Here is an 8,620-nt window from a genome sequence, read left to right as displayed (position 1 = left end):
GGAAGCACCTCGAAGACCCGAACAAAAATCGAACCAGTTCGGAAGGGAACACGTTCAGATTACAAACCAGAAAAAGAAGATAACAAACAGATAAGCGTGTCGATAAAGTTAAAAAAATTTACTGAATATATACTTACCGAGATTGACGTTGATTTGAAGATAGACATCTCAGTCTTCCCCGAGAAAAAGAAAAAAGACATATCCTAATGAAGACAACAAAAGCCGCAAAGGTAAAGAAAAAAAAAATAGATCCCTTGATAGTTTTAGCGGATGTGACATTGAATTGTATATTCTTTGAACTATTAAGCACGCAAAGCAGATAATTACAAAGATGATAGAGACTTCAATATATTTCAGATTTGCAAGTTAACCGATCAGCGATCACGGGATATATGGCCCCTTCGGCCTGTAAGCATGATGAGTCAGTCAGGGCATATATCTCCCCCATCCCTCCATGGTCCACCCCACCATCTTTACTTGGATTTCTACTCAATAAATTCATTTCCCGAACGGTCTCTGAACTCTTTTGTGTAGTACAAGCAGGAAAGATGATGGCAAAAGCTGCTTTAGCAATCAAAATTCCAGAACCAGTCAGTTGTTTTTCCACTTTCGAAGAATTAATCCAAAAGCGGCAACAAGCAGCTAGCACCAACACTAAAGAAGAAGAAATCAAACCGCTATAAAGATTGAAACGACAAATGTCACAAATCCACCTTTAACTCAAATTCAGCATTGAATGAAAATAATAATAATAATCCTAATTTGCTGAAACGATAGAAAAAACGAGAAAGTGGAAGAAGAAAAATACCAACTGGAGAGAGAGAGAGAGAGAGAGAGGATTACTTACCTCTGCGACGATCGCCATTGGCATCAAAACCATGCAGATCTGAGAAGAGAAGGAAATAGGAAAGAGAAGGGAGAGAAAGTAAAACACACCACCGCAACCACCAATCCAGTGCCGTGGCCGTTGATCATCACCGCCGCCGCAAGTAGGGGACGTAGCAGCGCTCATCCACTGACACAGGGATGTCGTATTTATAGTCGGTTTTCAACTGTAATAAGTAATTAATTTTACATGGTTTTCCATGCGCTCACTTGTTGAAGGCCACTGTTCAGCCGCTGGATTGGACTATGATTTAATCCTAGACCTTAAAATTAGTTATGTTCTTCGTAGTTGACTGGTTCGGCCCCGCAAGCACGATGAAATGGCGAATGAAATGAGTTGGCATCGTCGACACGTACACGACACGTGCCACAACCGCATGTTTCCACCGCCACAGCTGCAAAAATCGTTTAGCTCTTTCGTCTCGCACGTGCGCGCTCGTGAACTCAGCTTTCCATATTAAGGCTCGAGACTGTAGGGTCCATTACACCATTTAGTACTTTGGCACGGTAGTGACATGCAAAAGCCATTGACTGTTTATAAGAAAGTGCATATCATAATTCATATTTATTAAAAACATGTTCCTGTACCTTATATTTTTTATCAATAATATAAATTTATTAATCAAATTAAAATACATTATATTAGATTTAGCTATTATTACTATAAATCAACACTTATAACTTACCACTACATTAATTAATTACTTTTCTTTCGTAACATTTCTTATTATCTTTTATTCAAATATCATTTGAATACATGGATATAACTGATCATGAAATTCAACATGACACACTTTATACAGTGGGGCCCACATCCATGTAGTTGAATACGTCATATTAAGTTTCATGTTATATTTTCATGTAATGTATCATTTTTCAACTGATCATATGTGTTCCGGCTAAAAACCGACGACAGTCAACCCTCCGGTCAAGGATATGCCACCTCAACCTTGGCGGGCCCGGCGAAGGGAAGGGGATCTGCAAGTGCCAAGAAGGAACGCACGGATTAGCTGGCGCCGGGGGATCCCGGCAAGCCACTCCGACGCTCAAGTTAGGTTTCCGGTAGTGGAAAAATGAGAGAGCAAAGAGAACAATAATGAGAATACTTGAGATTCGATGATTTCTTCATACCTGCGAGAGGGCTTATATACCTGCCAGGAGAAACTTCTTTTTGTCAGTGGCGCAGGCTTTGTGGGTATCTGGGGGGACAACGTCTGGCGTTGTCTGACATCTGTGCCAGAGAGGTAGCATCTGGGAGACAGAGGCGAACCGTTTGTAGTAATCCTCCAGTACGGCAAGGCAGCCAACTTCTGTCGTTTATCCGAAAAGGGGAAGGAGATGGCCACGAGGGAAGGTGATTGTGAAGGCAGGATCACAACCTGTTCCCTGCATACCTGTTCACATGCTCCTTTGTCTGTAGTGTTAATAGGGTTTGAATTAGAATCATTAGTCGGAGTGGGACGGTATATTGGACCGACGGTGGTCGGGTTTATCCGGGATCAATTAGGAGGTGTGTAGCCCGGGCGAGCTGAGCACCGTGGGTGCATAGCCGGGCTACGGGACAGACTTAGCAATAGTGTGTGAATAAACTCAGTTTAGGTCAGCTGTATGGAATATCTCCCGGGAATTATATTCAGGAGGTGAATTAGGCTCGGGGCTATTACTGCTCCATAGTAGCCAGGTGAACCATGCGCCTGAGAGGGATGGCCGGGCAAATGAGAGGTATAACGACAAGGGGCCAGTCACCCACCTAGTATCCCGGGGTAAGGACTTGGGAAGCCAGGGCTGGTTAAGCACAGTAATGTCGGATGCGGCCGAGCAATCTCGGCTATGAGGGGTGCTGGTCGAGGTAGAATAAGGAGGTATGGGGGTATGTTGCCCGGGAAGTGACTCGGCCGTGCAGTTATCTCCCGGGAAAAGGTGTTGGTGATGAGAGCCGGGTGAACCGTTTACTATATAGGAATGGCCGAGAGGAGAATCCTTAGCCGAGTCTAGGGGCCGGAGATGTGTTTCCTGGGGGCTGGTTCGTCGGATCCGTCAGATCCTATTAACTGGGAAGACCAACATCCCGCCCGTGGGTCCCGGGGTCTGCCACATCGGCTCCCCTGTTGACCTTGAGGGCTGCGTGCGACCGGGCAAGACTGCCTTGACCGTGGGCCCCAGACCCGGCCAGGCTGGGCAATCCATTGACCGATGGCGCCACGTCAGGCCCGGCATGACATACCACATCACAAGTCTCCCCGCCAAGTCTAGTCGAAGGAGGTATGCCGACTGACTAGACATCAGTCTCACCGGACTTTCTTCCTATTTTGCACCGTTGGCATGTCGGAACACGATGGTATCCAAAGAGACGCATACGCCTGACGCCTCGCCTGCAGTGTCAGGCACGTGCTTAGGGGCCGTATTTGTTTCACAACGAGGTTTACTGCAAAAGTGTGGTGTGGATTGAATCTGGGAAATAGAGCCCGTTCATCGAACGGCCATGTGGTGCCTTCCATCCTTATATATATACAAACCCTACCGGTTATCTTTTGACACCACCTATACTTCGGCATCCTTTCCGACGATTCAGCGTTGTGCTTGCGGCGATTAAGTTTCTGCCTCACCCTCTATTAGCGATGTCTTCAGAAGCACTATGGTATGAACACCAAGCATCTCATTTTAATGAGGAGTTCTTGACAATGCTTCAGGAGCAGTATCCCATCCCATCGGATCATGTTGTTGGTTTTCCTACGCCCGGCGATCGCCCCTGCCGGCCTCCGAAGGGTTATGCCACTTTCTTTCTGGACCAGATGCTCAGTGGTCTGCGGTTTCCAGTTCCCACCTTTTTCTATGAGCTAGCCGGCTTTTACCATATCAACATCGCTCAGCTATCCCCAGAGTCCTTTCAGCTCATCTTTGGGACTATTATCGTTTGTCGCTTATATAGCATTTACCTTACTGTGGCCTTGTTCCACTCCCTGTATTCATTAGAGAGTTGTGAACCTGGCGTCTTCTTCTTCATTGCAAGGCCAGGGTTGGGGTTTCTGAGCAACCCGCGCGTGGCGGCAAGAGGATGGAAGGAGCGTTACTTTTACATCAAACCCCCCCAGGGATATCCATGGGCGAGCCGCTGGGCTCAGAGTCTTTCGGCGTTTCAATATGGTGGAGAGGTGCCTGCCAACGGTGCGCTGCGCAGAGCCCGTCAAATACTCGAGGGCCTGAACTTCGACGTAGAGAAGCTAGTCAATAATGAGGCGTTAATGTACCGTGTAGGATTAAGCCAAGATAATGTTCCTCTGGGGGATAATTTATGTGAGTATGATGTGCACCTGTTCCTCCTTTGGTGACGTAGTTTTTAACTCCTTGCTATCTTACAGACTTGGTCATGCTGGGCCATTCAGTTAACCAAAACGTGAAGTGGGAGTTAGCTCATCCTAATAATCTTAGGGTAAAGGAGGATCCGGCTGATGATTCTTGGTTCGAGATTCCGACGCGAGTGAATGTCAAGAAGAAAAGCATCTCGAAACCTAAGGCTGGCAGGGCGTCTGGTGCCCCTAAAGTGCAGAAATCAACGCCCCCTGAACTGGTGAAGCTAATAGAGGGGCCACGAATGACGAGGTCAAGAAGCGCTCGACAGACTGTGAAGGCTGAACCGGTGTGGACAGCGCCACCGCCAAGGGAGGAGACGCAGCCGCACGTATCTAAGGAGATAGTCTCGGTTACGACACCAACGGAGGAACAGACATCGCCGATAATCCCGCAAGCTCCACCCCAACGGGCTCCAGCACCCTTGCCACAACCGCCACAAGGTCGGCCTTCTGCCCCAGGATTAGTAATTCATTCGTCTGCAGAAGGTGATGGCCAGAAACATCCTTCCGGTGATGCTTCCCTTCCTCCTCCCCCGCCAGGTTCTCCAAGGGGAAAAAAAGCGGGCTAGGGAGGTAACTCCTCCCGAGAGCTCTTCCTCAGGAGGTCAGGAGGGAGTACTCCGAGAGACTTCTCCCCCAGTGTGGGCTAAACCAGCCCCCGGATTTTTCCTGGACTTGCCACAACCGGGGGCTTCCAGCTCTGTAGTGTATCCAACGAGATTTCGGGGGGATGTCCATTGGGTAGATGCTCCCGAGACCGCTAGGGACCGATTACAACGTTATGAGCATGAGGTGCTTCCCAAGTTAGGCCTGATTGATATCGTCGATTGCTTATTTGAATCACATGCCAAGGTAAGTCATCCCCTAGTTATTGCAGTATCTCCTTCATTATCCCTAGCTCTTATCCTTCAATTGTAATTGTTAGGATGGCCTAGCAAAGGAGGCGATCCGACGACGCTTACTAGAGTTGGAAAAAGATTACATCCGTAAAGAGGATGAGCTGGCCATCCTTCGAGGTCAGCGACCACCGCCCAAGGCTCCCGTCGTCACCTATAAGGCAATCACTGAGCTGCAGGAAGATCATGAGCGCGATATCCAAGCTCGGCAGCGGGTAGAAAGAGATTTTGCAGAGTACAAAACCTGGCACAGAGGCCTCTATGATTACATGTTAACTTTGCAGGGACAATCTTCAGCTGATCAGCGAGCTCTGGAGGATGCGCTAGCGGCTGAGCAACAAGCTAGGGACGACCAATTACGTGCGGAATGTCGCCTAGCCCAGGAAGAACAAGATAGGAAGGCGATCGAGGCCCAACTGGTCTTTGAAAAAACGAGCTTACAGGAAGAGGTTAGCAGACTGCGGCAGCAACTGGTGGAGTCTCAATCTCGGGCAGCAGGCTTGCAAGTCGATCTGGAGGAATCCCGAGCTAGGGAAGCCGAGCTGCGAGCCAATCTACTAGAGCTGGAGACCAATCATAACAAGCGCTGCAAGGCTTTGTTTGAAGTGGGGGTGCAAGGAGCGATTCGGCGTTTATTCAAAGCGAGGGTGATTAAGCGTGACATGGATCCTCAACTCTGGGACCTGCGACAAGTGTGGGGAGCTCTTCCAGCCTCAGTGAAAGATGCCTACCCAGGAGTTTGGGCAGCTGGGACAAGTACTCCCTCCTCCAATACACCGGCGGAGCCGCGTCAAGCCCCACGGGCAACGGATACTCCGACTGGTCTCGTTGTGCCCCCTATCGGTCAAGATCCCGGTGTAGTTGAATCGACCATCGTTCATCCTTCTTGTACTTCCGATGAACTTCCTCGGGAGCTTGTTCCTGATGTATAAAAGAGAATCTATACTATTTGTGATTAAGGCGTCCATTGTCCCATCTTTTACACTTCCGTGTTATTTGAGGAGTAGATTTCTTATTGCCTGAGAGATCTTTTTGACGAGTTGATTTTCCGAGCAAACTACGTGGCTGCCCTCGTCTAATCTATTCGCTTCCCATTTCCGGTTGCCCGGTCCATAGAGGCGACGTCATTTGAAAATGTCGCGTCCCGGTCTTAGTATCTAATTTTGAAAATTTCCCGGGCGAGGAAGCTTGATATGGTACTTATTATCTGGGCGAAATATCTGCCTCGAAAAAAGGGGACATACCTTTTTGTCCTGATAGGCAGCATTCCATTAATGACGCATGACGTGCGGGGTAATGTGCTCTCCTCGTCTGTTCTTGTCGGCCGACACGTGCCAAACGGTGAAACGTTACTGACACACGTTGGGCGCGCGGAGGCCGTACTATCAATCGACACCGTTATAAGCTTTTCCCCCTCTGGCATTGGAAAGTGCTCAAAGTGAAAATAGAAGCTTTTCCGTGTGGTATTCAAGAGTGCGAAAAGATCATAAGAAAAGAAAGAAAAGAGAATCATAAACAATAAGCTTAAGAGTGCTCTTTTGAGGCACATTCACTACTCCTTTTTAATGTTTCAGTGCTTTTTCGGAAAGCTGCAGTGGCCATGAACGACCCGGCCTCTTTATCATTTTCGGACTCTCTATAAGGTAAGAGACTCTTGCCAATGCTTTTCACAGACGGAGATGGACGAGAGAAGTCACCAAAGACGAAACGAGAGGCTAAATATATACTCTGACAAATGAATTGAGTATACGAGAGTCGGGAGCCTAGTTAGCTGCAGTTTCTTTCGCGACCTAGCGCTTTTCACAATAGTTTATTGTTACCTTATTGTTTGAGCGTAAGATAAGAGTTCTCCGGGACGAGACGATACGAGTTCATTCCTGTTTGGGACGGAGTGGTTGAACTCGATTCCTGGTTTATGGTACGTGACAAGATTCTAGTTGCTGCTGCCCAAGTACTCGTGAAAAGAAAGCCTCCACTCGTTATCACTCGTTCCTTTAATTTCCAAGAGTTGCTGCCTTATACGTTCTTCACTTCAAACATAAGGAGAGGGTGCCGAGTTATTTGATTAAGATAGCGTTATCCAAGCTAACCAAGAGTGAAAACGCCCGAATAATGATAATGAACTCGGTTAGACACTCAAGAAGGCAGTTCATTATTATATGACTATAACTCATACCAAAGAGCTTTCCGTCGATTTATATTCATTTTAGGCCTATGGTCTTCCTCTTTTCTGCTGCTGCTTATTCAAGAGTCCCTTCTTTCTCTTCACTGCTTAAGTGTGATCCTGTCCCCATGGTCGAGTACAATATAAATAAGGAATCCTCTTTCAAAGGAAAAAGAGCTAAAGAAAGCAGCCACAGGCACTCTAGAAAAGAGACTCCTCTCTGTCGAGTTCCCAGGATGCCGGCTTTTCCGGAGCTCACCAGGAGTCATTCCTACTTACGGGATTATGAGTTCTTGCCTAAAGGCCCATATAGGTTGCTTGGAAAGGACTGCTAACAGAGAGATGAGACTCTCAAACGATCAGCACTCTTTGAAGAGATTAAACTCATCCAACGGGGCTCCACGGCTGCTTCCACTCTGGTCCCCTTCCCCAATGAAAGATAGAAGGGTACGGAAGGAAGACGATAGCAGCTTTGCTAGAAGCTACGGATCACCACAACCATTCACGAGAAGAACGCTGAACCAACAGGAGGCTTCATATCATAATTCCGGGGTCTGAGGCGTCGTTATCACTCGCACCTTCTTCCGATCCCGAATTTGCTCGGGAAGAGAAGGAAAGAAGGCTGCCAGAGGACAACAAAAGCACTTAAAGAGCAGGAACCGAAGCGCTACTAATATCCGTTCCTCTTCATCTACCCCTGGTTGAGCTCCCGAAGAGTGAGGAGCGAATGATAATGACGCGTTTCCCCTCCTCTGCCTGAGAAAGATTATTAGCAGCAGGCGTAGCATATACTTCTTTCCATTCACCACCATTTCTTTCTCTTTCTTTCACGAGCAGCCGGACCATTAATTTATCTTGAAGGAGCAGTCGCACCTTTCCTTGAATGAATCTTTATCCTTCTTGACTTGATGAAGGAGTAGGTAGCTCGCTTAGCGTTGCATGAGCCCGTCGTTGGTGAAGTGAGGCTTGGTTCAGTACTCTCTGGCCCATAGTCAACTGTCTTCCTCCGCTGAAGGCTTCTCTGCACACATAGGTCCTCACACTCAGCAGTCTGAGTTTAGTCATCACGCTTTCTTAGTCATCGTCTTCTGGGCTTGCTCCCATTTGAGGCCAAGTCCGCTGCACTCCACTTGATCCGCTTCTCTGCGCACATAGTTGAACGTAATGTCCTTCCTTTCACTCGCTCACCCCGGTCCTTGCTGACAGGGAAGGAAGGCGCTCCCTCGCCGAGCCTGATAACTACTCTTGGTCGGCATAGCAACTTCTTTTCTTCAAAGCTTGAACTTAGAATTTATATGTATGGCGGCTGATCTTCATCTTCTTTC

Source organism: Curcuma longa, chromosome 9, assembly GCF_044706935.1.
Source record: "Curcuma longa cultivar G26 ecotype Majalengka, Jawa Barat chromosome 9, ITB_CL_G26_1.1, whole genome shotgun sequence".
NCBI lineage: Eukaryota > Viridiplantae > Streptophyta > Magnoliopsida > Zingiberales > Zingiberaceae > Curcuma > Curcuma longa.
The sequence above is the reverse complement of the archived record's forward strand: the minus strand, read 5'-3'. Positions refer to the sequence as shown.